We start from the raw sequence: 13272 nt of genomic DNA on the forward strand, positions 1-13272 counted from the left end.
AGAAAAGGAAAAAAACCCTTCTTTCCTGTCACCCCTTTCTTTTTGCTCCAACGAAATTCTTTAAACTATTTATTTCTTGCACTTTTTTTTTTGTCTCTTTTACGTCTTCTTTCCTCTTCTTCCTGTGATGAGAAATACTGTGATTTTTTCATGTCTCTTTTTCAGCTTGAAATTAAGGTGGTGCACGCGTGTGCTGGCGTGTGAGTGACGTCCGTACCATAATTAGGAAAATGAGTGCCAATCGTGTGTGTTAGGATTGAAATGCGAGGGAATTATGTCTGTAATACGTATATATATTTTTTTCTTTTCGTGGGGTTCATTGATTTTTCTCTTTTCTTGTGTTATACTTTTGAATGCACCCACTGATTCAGAAAAAACTGGGATAAACTGGGATATTGCATCAATTATGTGTAATCAAGTAGTTCTCTGGTATTTTTTTTGGTGGAAAGAGAAAACATTTTGTTTGAATTTGGGTGTGGGGGGGAGGGGAGAAGAGGACCAATCTTGTCAGTATTGGCAGAAAATGGATACATACTAACCTGAATCGGCTGTTTTCAATAAATCTAAAAAAAAATATTTAAATTTAATTTTTTAATATTATTTTAATTGTTTTAACATGTGTCATGTTCTGATTGACACAAAATATTTTTTAATTAGTTTTAGCTGATTCAAAACGATTCACTTGAGAATCAGTATCGGTTGATTCACCTGAATCAGATTCAGGTCTGATACCGATATCCTTATTAGAAGCAGTCACCATGAGATGTCCAAACCATATCCATTGTTATAAAAAAAGACCCATTTCTCTATTTTCCTTTGAATTTCTAAAATCAAGGACAAGCATAAGCTTCCACCATTTTCATCTAATTTTCTACTGTGTAAAGGTAGTAGTTTTATTTTTGAGAAATGAAATCGCATTCAGTTTTGAGAAATAATGTAAATGGCAATAACTTTTGGCACAATATCATTGAGAACTAGAAAATATGGCAAACATGCCCAATTTATTTTTTTCTTGACAGTTTTGCTTGTTTGTTGCCTGAAAAATGAAGCGCCTTGGTAAAAATCATAGTTTTTTTATTTTTTCAGGCAACAACTTACATGGCACCTGATTTTTTCGTATAACTTAAACAAGTGGTTGGACTGGGTCACCAATTTTTTCAGGCAACATAAGAGCAAAACTTTCAGGAAAAAATCAATTGGCCAGATTTGTCATATATTTTAATTGAGGCCAATCCGGATACTATGCCCAAAAGCTACCCCTTTATTATCAGACTAATTTTCACTTTTTTTTTATAGAGTCGTACAAATTTAACTTTCATTGCAATGAAAATTCACACTTATACCTAATCCACCTTAAACCAAAGGTACTTTCATTTCTATGGTTATGTGCAGGTGTGTCAACAGGTCGGGTTTGGTTCGGATTCAGGTGAAACTAGACTCAAAGCTGATCTGAGATGATGGTACCTGGAATGGATTCGGGTCTAATCAAACCCACCATAAGAGAAACCATACCTGGATCCTATAAAGAATACATGAGCCTAACCATATCCGATAAAATAATAAATTTTATCATTTTTACAATGAAAGATTATGAATCTTAATTGAAAATCAGGTCTTGTATGAAATTTTACAAACTATACCCAGCTCCATATATTAATCAAACCCTTTGAGTTCAACCCAGATTCTAATCGGGCCTTCTTATTTATCACCAAACCCTGGTACTGTATGGTTTGGTACGGGTCAAGTCCGAGTCAAGCCCAACCCATTGACACCTGACAACAAGGTTTCAAGTTAGATTAGTGTTTTTGGAGTGGTTAAAAGTATGAGGACAAGATTGACACTAGACATACTCTTGATCCAATGGGATCCCTAATTAATGGCCAGCATATTTCACAAAGAAGCCTGAATGAAACAGCATCAATGAGAACACAAAGGGAAGGGGACAATGAGGAGAGAAAGAGGACAAAATGGACGTGTGCACGCTGATGACGTTAACTTGACAAGCCATGCAGTCCCTGTCCAAGCATGACATAAACAGGGACAACCCATAAAATTGTGCCTGACTGTCTCAGACATCACTCCACTAGCAACAAAAGGCAGGGTTGCTCATTCTTACAAAAAAAAAAAAAAGAGGCAAGGTTGCTCATAACATGACATAACTTTTTTTCTCATATACTCTGAGAAACCGCCACAGGCGCAGAGACCTAGCTGTGCTGGCTCAGCCTGCCGTAGTAACGGCCTCTGTCAATCGTCAAGTTTCAGCTTAGGCAGGAGGGTGATCCCATGGGATTTGAACCTATACTGCCCATTAAACGGTCTAGCCCTAGGGGTGGCAATCGGGTCGGGTTGGCAGGTCAGCATACCTCAACCCTAACCTGACCTGTTTATTAAACTAGTCGGCTGTGGCAAACACGAACCGGACCCATTTATTAAATGGGTAACCCAACACGACCCGCTAACTCGTTTATAAACGGGTTGGGTCGGGTAAACGGGTTGGTGGGTTAGCGGGCGGGTTGGCGGGTCGACCCGCCCGCCTAACCCGTTTATTAAACGGGTCAGCCGGGTTGGCGGGTTATTTTTTCTAAATTAGAGAACCAATTCAGGAAATTTTCTAAAAAATAAAGCTTATTTTTTTAAAATTAAGTCCAACAGTTGGCCCTAAATGAACATTTCTCTTAATTTTACACGAGGAACACTAGGCCTGCACCGGCCTAGGCCTAGCATACTACCATGCAAAGCACAACCCTCTTTAATTAGTGGATCTCTAAAACTAGACATAACTGAATTAGTAAGATTGTTAAAGCCAGTATATTGTACTGTCGCCATTACCATAAATTTAGCTAAAACAATCCACACAATGCTATTTATGCATTTCTTTTTTATTTAAGTCTAAACTTTGTTTCCACTCTGTGTTGTTAATAATATCTCCTGGGCTCTCTTTCTCCTAACCAATTCAACTTATCTAGTTGTTGTTGTTTTTTTTTTTTGAAGTTTCCTGCCCAAGCTAGAAATCTTCTAGTGGAGTTACCAACACCCAAGCCCTTATGGAGAGTTACCAACACCCAAGCCCTTATGGAGCTCACCTGTGAAAGACACCCGTGTACCTTTTTGAATGACATGGCTTTTTGTTTTAAATCTTAAGGAAAAACCAATATTGTCGGTATCGGTATCGACCCTGTATAGTTTGTCTAATGATTCAGGTGAATCGGACCGATACCGATACTCAAGTGAATCGTTCTGAATCAGCCAAAAAACAATTAAAAAATATTGTGTAAATCAGAATATGACATGTATTAAAGTGATTAAAATAATATTAAAAATTAAATTTAAGTATTTCTTATATTTATTAAAAAATGAGATGTTTTGATTTTTCAGTTTAAACTGCCAAAATATCGTGACATGTTCAAAATGCTGTGATAAAATTGTTATAACAAAAATATCATGATTTTTATCACAAATTTAATGTTCTTAATCTCCATTTTGTGGGAGAAAATATGTTGCTTTATTTTACTCATTTTTATTTTTTTTCATACATTTGTTTTTATTTCATTTTACCAATAAATTTTCAATTAAAAGCATTAGAAAATGAAAATTTTCTAATTCAAATGAGACTTTCGTTGCTGTTATTTTTGCTTTCCTACTTTTGACACTATAGCTATAACCTAACTTTAGGGGGGAGGGTTTGACAAACATGTCTAGAAGAAACATATGGTAAAACCTACCTAATAAAAGGAAAAAAGTAAAACAAACACGTCTATCAGAAATATATGGTAAAAACTACTTAATAAAAGGAAAAAAAGTAAAACAAACAAACATATATATATATATATATGATAAAACCCACATAACAAAAGAAAAAAAAAAAACAGCTTTCTGCCAAAATGGATTCATACCACCTTTTGAAAAAGCAATTTTCCTTCAAAATGGCTTCTTTAAAAAGAAAGAGGCTTGCTGGTACGTGCCTTGACTGTTAAACGGGCAGTCGGGGTTCGATTCCCATAGGCATTAATCTCCTTGCATAAGCTGAAGCCGGTGGCTCCCTAGGGTGGTTTCCCCGTTCCTATATGAAAAAAAATAGAGAGGCTTAAGAGTGTATCAAACGCCCTCTTCCTATATTTTTTAATCAACCACACCACCTAAGGGTGAAGGGTTTAGGCTGAGGAGGGATAGTGGGAGGTTTGGGAAGGTGTAGGGCTGTCAGTGGATCCGGTTTTATCGGGTTCTCAACCTAACCCAAACCAGAATTCTTGAGTATGGGCATGGAAAGTGTCAACCTGAACTCAACTCGAGCAATATGCAGGCCGGATTTGGGTCATGATTTTTGCGAGTACCCGACTGTACCCAACTTTTTTGTTAGATACCGGATCCAGCCTATATATATATTAATAAAAATAAAGTTTTAAAATTATGTGGATCTACTTTTGAGATTCCATTTTTGTAACCCAACAAAACTCAAACACGAACCCGAACCTGGTTTTTAATTATATGGGTGGATCCAAGCCAACACTGACCTTGGCCACGACCCGATCCGTTGACAGTCCTAGGAAGGTGTGGGAGTGGGAATCGTGTTGAAGATCTAAAGTCTAGAGTCTCTAGACATAACCACATAATGCCCTAAAAATCAAAGGTACGGAGGAGTTAGGTAATTAAAAAGAAAAATAAATTATAGACTTTGATTGATTGATGTAAGGTCAACTTAGTTCAATAAATGGAGTGGGGGGAGGGATTATTTTGTCAGGAGGAAGGGGGGGGGGAGGCTTTAGGGGCGGTCATCACGGGGTCCACGGTGACATGGTGGGGGCTTGGAGGGCAACTCATGTGACCCCAATTCTTTGAAAGCCTGAATGGGGTTTTGTTTTTACGTTTGCCCTCTTTTCACTCACACCCAAAAAAATGAACTCCTGTCTCTCGTTATTTTTAGGGATTCATGCCTCTTCATTCATCTGGGCTAAAACCTCATGGGGCAAAAACCTGAAGGAAGAAAAAGAACCAGGTGTGTGTGTGTGTGTGTGTGTGTGGGGGGGGGGGGGGGGGGGTTGACATAGATTCTAAGTGGGGCCCATGAATGCAATGGGGTTCTTTACGTAGAATTAGCCGGGACCCATTCTATGTCGTTGGTCAAGAGGGAGGTCGGTTTTCAGATAAATTGAAAAATTGAAGAACTACTTTAGCCAAACTTTTCTTACCAACAGCTTTATTACTTCTAAGCAAGGTTGTCACCAAGAAAAGGAGAACGAGAAGTGTCTTGCTAAACAAAGATGAGAACATATATATATAGTAGAGCGTAGTTGCTTGAACATTAGGTGCTTGCATTATGTGTTTGATAGGTTTTTCCGCTCTTTCATTATATTTTTTGCAGTTCCGAAATCCACATCTGGATCAGGTGTTTTCGATGAAAAAAATGATATTCGGAGCCTAAAAAGTTTGCAAATATTTTGAACATTTGATTTTTCAAACCTTATAAAAACCCACTCATGTGTGGAAATTGAACACTTCAGGAGTTGATCCCTGTAAAATCAAGTACACACCACATTTATATCATCAAAATTAAAAAATAACACGAAAAACCCTTAAAAAACTCATCAAGTAGGTATCGCAAGCACCTCTCTCTCTCTCTCTCTCTCTCTCTCTCTCTCTCTCTCTCTCTCTCTCTCTCTCTATATATATATATATATATATATATATATATATATATATATATATATATATAAACCTCTTCAATGGAAAACCTCCAAAACCTCTCCAATGAAAATTTTTTGATGTTTTTTTTTTCAAAATTTTGAACGTGCATATGTGTTCAGCATGATTAATTTACCATAAAGCGACACTCACAATGAATTTTGGTATCCATGCATTAGAATCAAATGCTCTAAGAACTGATTCCTATAAAAACAGGCATATATATATCACATGGTCAAAATAAAAAAAATACAAAAAATTCAATAAAACGTTCATTGAAGAGGTTTTCATTTTTCTGCACATATATAAATTGGATGGTGTGCCCCAAGTTTTGATGTGCCCTCATGTGCCGCAACCCTAAATTGCCCAATCCAATGGTTAAAACAACCCTACAAATATGATCTACAAGGTTTGTTTAATAAAAAACTTGTCTTGAATCATATCATCCTGATGTGTAAGAATAATTTTTGAAGGCATGAAAAATCAATGCTTCACAATAAACCAAGATTTCACCACTTGAAAAATCATGATCTTATTTCTAGAAAACACAATCCAAGGTATGATTCCTACCAAACAAACTATTCTTAATGCATTTGCCGGGTTAGAATTCACCAAAGAGGTGTGCTTGAACTTGGGGAACACAAGAGCACACCAAAATTGGGGGAATGCCATCCAATTTCTCTTTCCCTCTCTATATATACACACATGGTACTCTCGAAGCACCTATTCCTTTCTAATATCCATTTGATCTTTTTATATCCAACATTTGTGATGCATCTTAAATATGCATGCAACTTAAATCATAATTGCATGCTTTACAAAAGTAAACTGAGCATTTAAGAAAGATCTACTTCATGTGTAAGCATGTCATCATCCATGTCCATTGACATATGCATGAGAGAGATATGTAACATTTAAGAAAGTTGATCTTTCTTAAATGTTCAACCTTGAAATAAGCGTGTGTGTCAACTTTTCAAACAAAAAAGAATTTTTATCAAGTAAAATGCATGAAAAATACATAAAACATATACAAAGTAAATAGGCTTCAAAAGTGATGGAGAACATGTTTCCCACGTGATGGAAAATGTCTTTCCCATGAGTTTTTTTTACAAATTTCCAACAAGTTGGATTCATATTTTGAAAATGGTTTCCCAAGAAATGGGTTTCTCACATGCAAGTGACGCTTCTAGTAATCATGAGTCTAATCATGTCATAGATCAAACTTTTTATGAGATTCATAATTGGAATATTTATAACCTTATTTTTTATAAATAAAGCGTGTAACGCCTTGCTTGATTCAAGGAACTTTTTTTAAATACAACAAAAGACTTTTTGAACCAATTCAAACTATCTCTAAACTCGGGTGCGTCACAGAGTTAGAATCCAATCATAACAATTCGAATATCACAAAAGGATTTTATTTACTTTATAAAGAAAATTTTGTACACAAAAAAACAAAGGAAACAAAAGAGTTCAGTCCAATCCAATACAGTAGTCCCTGTGTGCATTGACATCCATTCACCTATTTTCGTGGAGCTGAAAAGTGGAAAAAAAATAGAGCATATGATGCATAATTTCTCAGCACAATTTTGCAGACACTTAATAGGTTTCAATAAATAAATAACACAACATATAACAGTTACAATATAACCAATGTAATCCTTACATCATACTATAACAATGTGATCCAATAAATTATACATAAACAAACTATGCATGCACCATCTTGTGCATATATCAAACATATAATGCACACATATATTTATACGTGCATAAGTAAACAATTCAGCATACTCTTATGTACACAAATAATTCAAACATATAATCATGTGTCTGTATTTGCACATACAGCTATTTGTGTGAGTTTTATTAAAACACTTTTTAAAACAATATTTTTGATAAAATCTAAGTAAAAACTAGACACCAAAAATATAAAAACCGGCTCGCACTAGTGGTGGAGTCTGGGTCGATCTCAGGGAACGAGAAATACTTCATATTCAAACACACAATCTACATTACTCTTTATTGCCTTGAAGAATAAAAAATGAATTAAATAAGATAACTAAGGGAGTACGACCCTACGCAGAGGGCTTAAACAAATTAAATAAATGATTTTATTACAGACCCAATTAAATGAATAAATATCAGAAATAAAGCCCTAATCTAAAAATAAAAGAAAATGCTTCAGTGCTTGTTTTCTTTTGAATTGATTTGTTTCCCTTTGTCCTTCCTTTTGTGTACCATTTAGGTACTTAGGTTGAACATTTTTGTATGGTTTGCTAAAGGGCTTCCTGAGGGCACTTCTAGGGGCTTGTGGGGACCTCTGAGGTACTTTGAGGGCACAAAAATGGCTCTATCGCACATTCCAACGCTTCCCAAACAGCTCGCCTCTGACGGATGGGTTGAGAGAAGAAGACGGTGAATCCAGCTGCATCCACACTGCCCCGATGAAGAAGAAGTTGCCAATGACAAAAGGGCTTGAAGCTTGAAGAAAAAGAGAGAGAAGATGAAGAAGAGAGAAAGAGAAAAAGAAATCGACAAAAGAGAGAGGGGAAGTAAGGGAGAGAGAAAAGAGGGAGGCAAGAAGGAGGGGAAGCAAGAAGGTTGCTGGAAAAACCCCCTCCTTGGTTGGAACAAATGTATTTATAAAGATCTAATTAGGTTAAAACAAGTTTTTTTCAAAAAAAGTCCAAAGATTTTTTATAATTTTCAAAATAAGGTCTCTTATGAAAAACATATTTTTCTAAAAATCAAAACTTACTAAACTAATTAAAATTTAGCTAATACGAACCTAAACTAATTGAACTACAAATAAGAAAATCTAAATCTAATAAAAACATTAAAAATGTAGGGAAAGCTTTGAAAAATTTGATTTTCTGATAAAATTCAATTCAATGTGATTTCTCAAAATTAACGATAAAAATGGGTTTTTAGAGCAATTTTAACATAAATCATGCATAAATAATGATTAGTAAAATACGAATATGGTGCATGATCAAATACCCTCATGCTTATCGTTTGCTAGTCCTCGAGCAAACTGAAGCAAAAACAAAAATACTAAACTAGACATAATAAAAACGTAACTCACTTTCGTAGGAATCACTGTTGCATTTAGCTTATGCAACAAGCTCTTTTAACCCCTGGGTTGCCCCAGTGGATGAGTAAGGTCTTGTGAGGGTTTGCAGTGATGTCACCTACAAACATCTATATCATGTATACATAAAATTCAACTTTAAAAATTATTAGGCAGTCAAGGAGTTTGTTTTCACAAATATTTCATGACATTACATTATCAAAACATGATTAGAGTATTTTACCTGCCACCATAGAATAAAATATTTTCTTTAACTTTTCTAAATAGCATAATCATTTATGTTTCATTCTCAGAAATTCAAATACATACATGTTATTATTTACTTATCCTCACTCATATGTGTTCTGCACAGGTTTTCTCAATATTTGCTTCTAAGCAGTGAACTTTTCTCTTTTACATTCTTTTCTTTTTATTTTTCTTGATTTTCATTTTTTCACAATTTTTTCTTTTCTTTCTTTCTTTTATTGAGTACTATATCAAATTTTTAGTTTTCGTAACCCGTGTAACGAGCTTTGGGTCAGTGACTCCCAGACCAGATGACCTTAGGGCACCAGATACAAAGTATCTCTCAGATTTAATTGCTTGAGTCACTAGACCTTCAAATTTTTATAGTTGACGCATAGTCTACTTCTTTGTCATGTGCAATATCAATATCTATTAGGCTCTCTATAAAGTCTATGTAACGGGCTTTCAGACCGGTGGCTCGCAAACCAGATGTCTTTAGGGCTCCAGGTGTAAACACCCCTCAGACTCTACTTGCTCGAACAAAGTAGGCCACAGATATTAACATAGATAAAGAATTGACTTCCTTCGTTATCCTTTTTAACATAGAACTCAAACACTTCAACTTGTGTCTAAGCCCCGCTACTAGGGAGTAAGAAAATATCAAACAACTAAACGTATGCTCTTTTTCACCTTTTGAGCTCATAAATGCAATATTTTTTATTTGCTTAGTTTTTCAAAAATGAAACTGTGCATATCCATACTTGTGATTCAAAATAAACTCTAACATGCATCTATCGCCATTTCTTTGAAATCCACATAAACAACCATGGTTTTCTAGATCCGTGTCAGAATTTTTTTTTCGTGGGGCTTAAAAATTCTCTAAAAACATTAGATTTTGCAAAGAAGTTATATAAGTTCAAACTTGTTCCTTAAAAGCCCAGTTTTTATGAGTTGTCATCAAAAGTGCAAGTACTAAGACAGAAAAAATTTGGGTGTGCCAACTACACCCGCCCCCATGCTTGAATGACACTGTCATCAGTGGCACTCCCCCATGCTTGCATGAAATTAAGGAAATGCATATGTGAACGAAAGGAATGGGCGAAAAGGGCAGAGGTCACCTGATCTACACTGTGGAACCTTACCTGATACGACATGTGAATGGCTCTGCGTAGGTTCCACCTGTCTCACAGTTTATAACTTATAGAAATATGCAAAAGAATGCAATGCATACATGATCTAGGCTTGACGCTCATGAAGAAAAACTACCTAAAAATAAAAAAAAATATTAAAGCTACTAATGGTACATCACAAATATGGGTTGCCTCCCATAAAGCGCTAAGCTTTACGTCTTCAGCCAGACGGATCTTTGGAAACCCTTCATCGTCCATGAGATCAATGGACGTGAAGTCGTGCTTAATCGGGCTCTCTGAGAAAAAGAGTGTCATCTGTGACACTGTGCACTGTGTTTCCGCCCACTCGACCCCTAAAAGTAATATCATGACTCTCACTATAGGAATGACAGAGGTTAGTCTCCTCTGGGAGACTACTCTCAAAAGGAGAGTCTAGGACTGATCGACTATCGATGTATGTAACCTCAAACAAGTGGTGGTCATGATCTTGCTTGACTAGGTTAAGCATCTTTTGCATCTGCAATTCTAGCTTGCTAAAAGCAATCAGCGGTCCTAACACTTGGGAGACTAGAGATCGATGAATATATGATGATAATGCATGTTGCGGGTCTTGTCCCTTCTTCTGAGACCTAATGGAGGAGATTGACTCGTCAGTGGGTATGACATTGGGTTCCTGAGTTGATTTCTGAACGGGGTGATACACCTTCCCATTCTGAAGGGATGTAACAAATTTGACCTACGCAGGGTATGGATCTGTGGGGTGCAAGTCAAATGACATAGAATCCTCTCCCTTGGGGATGACAACAGGCTGACGAGATAGGTTTTCCTCGCTTTACCTACTAAAGGCTTTAGCCAACTGTCCCATTTAAGTCAATAGCTATTGACTACGTGTGGGAACAAAGAGTAGCTTTGATATCAGAAAAGGCCTCTAATATCTTCTCTTGAAATGATATGCTCGAAGTGGGCTCATGAGGAGAAGGCAAACTATACAGGGGGTGGACCTATGGGAATAAGGGACGTGAGTAACCTTGTAAAGGGTTACTCTGTCTATGTTGTGCCTGGGAGGGCTGATGGGATGAGATGATGGGGTGGTTTCGCCATCCCAAGTTATAAGTGGGTGCAAATGAATCGTGCACAGGCCTAGCAAAAGCTTGAGCGACATTCACCTACTCCTAAATGAATTCAGGATATAACGGTGCTGTCGGGCACTCATAAACACAATGTGCAGGGCTAGCGCATAGCTCACACACTCTTTCTACTGGACTTCGCAAAAAATTTGCTAGAAATTGATCTAATTTCCTAGTCAACTGGTCAACTTTGCTTTGCAATTCTAACTCGGACCCTATTTTGGAAATCTCACATTTCCTAGGACCACTAGGCATAGATATGGTTCTATCGAGTCGTGAAGAGGTATGATGCATTGTGTTTTCACTCAAGGTCTCAAATAAAGACCAAGCCTCGTCCTCACTCTTGAGCATAAAAATGCCCCCACGTGACGAATCAACCATTTGACGGTTCTTCTCAGTAAGACCGTTATAGAAATATTGCACCAGTTGCCAGCGAGGAACCTGGTGGTGGGGACACTTGCGGAGAAGATCCTTCATCCTCTCCCAAGTCTCGTGAAACATTTCTCCATCTATTTGCGAAAAGCTTGTGATGACCTTTCGATACTGATTCGTCTTACCAATTGAAAAATATTTCTTTAGAAACTTCCTTTGCATATGTTCCCAAATGATAATTTGAACCGTATCTAACGCTTTTAGTCAATGCTTGGCTTTATCCTTCAGAGAGAAGAGAAATAAGGTTAACCTCATATCATCGTCTCCAAAATTGTTGATTCGCACGGTCGAGCAAATCTCAAGGAATTCGTCGAGATGATGATATGAGTCTTCATTACTAAGACCATAAAATAAAGGTAGCATCTGGATCACACTGGCCTTAATCTCAAAGTGGTTCGCTCCTACATCAGGTCTTGTGATGCAGAAGGCAGAAGTATAGGTGTTGGGCATGAAGTACTCCCTAATAAGATAAATCATCTGCTGATCCTCAACCATAGTTGCATATCTCTGGGCTCTCCTAATAAGGGACTCTAGGTCCTCAATCGGCTCTACCAGCTCGGGGTCAAGCGAGTGTCGCCCTTGCATGCACCTTGACGTAGACCAGTGCAATACACATCCTAAATTTGGGTTTTTCTACCTAACTAATACGCTAGCGGCCAAACTACATAAACCAAAAAGCGAGTAAACTAAAAAAATGAGAAATAAACAAACACCACGCAGTTGCACACAATAGGGATTATGCACAAAAAATGAAATCTATGTGCATGGTACCAATCGTACACAGTCACCTCTAAGGGAATCCTAGTAGGTGGGTTGTGCAGAAAAGTAAGCTCGTCTCTACAGTATGCACACATGTGGTTCTAAACCTAAATGCAAAAAGCAAACACTAGGCAATAAAGTGAATACTTGTATTTTGTCGTTCCCCGGCAATGACGCCAAAATTTGGTGTGAGTTTTATGAAAATACTTTTTAAAACAATATTTTTGATAAAATCTAAGTGAAAGCTAGACACCAAAAATATAAAAACCAGGTTGCACTAGTGGTGGAGTCTGGTTCGATCTCAGGGAACGAAAAATACTTCGTATTTAAACACACAATCTACACTACTCTTTATTGCCTTGAGGAATAAAAAATGAATTAAATAAGATAACTAAGGGAGTACGGCCCTGCGCAGAGGGCTTAAACAAAATAAATAAATGATTTTATTACAGACCCAATTAAATGAATAAATATCAGAAATAAAGCCCTAATCTAAAAAGAAAAGAAAATGCTTCAGTGCTTGTTTTCTTTTGAATTGTTTTGTTTCCCTTTGTCCTTCCTTTTGTGTACCATTTAGGTACTTAGGTTGAACATTTTTGTATGGTTTGCTAAAGGGCTTCCTGAGGGCACTTCTAGGGGCTTGTGGGGACCTCTGAGGTACTTTGAGGGCACGAAAATGGCTCTATCGCACATTCCAACGCTTCCCAAACAGCTCGCCTCTGACGGATGGGTTGAGAGAAGAAGATGGTGAATCCAGTTGCATCCACACTGCCCCGATGAAGAAGAAGTTGCCAATGACAAAAGGGCTTGAAGCTTGAAGAAAAAG

Source organism: Nuphar pumila, chromosome 12 (assembly GCF_984573655.1).
Source record: "Nuphar pumila chromosome 12, dmNupPumi1.hap1.1, whole genome shotgun sequence".
Classification (NCBI taxonomy): domain Eukaryota; kingdom Viridiplantae; phylum Streptophyta; class Magnoliopsida; order Nymphaeales; family Nymphaeaceae; genus Nuphar; species Nuphar pumila.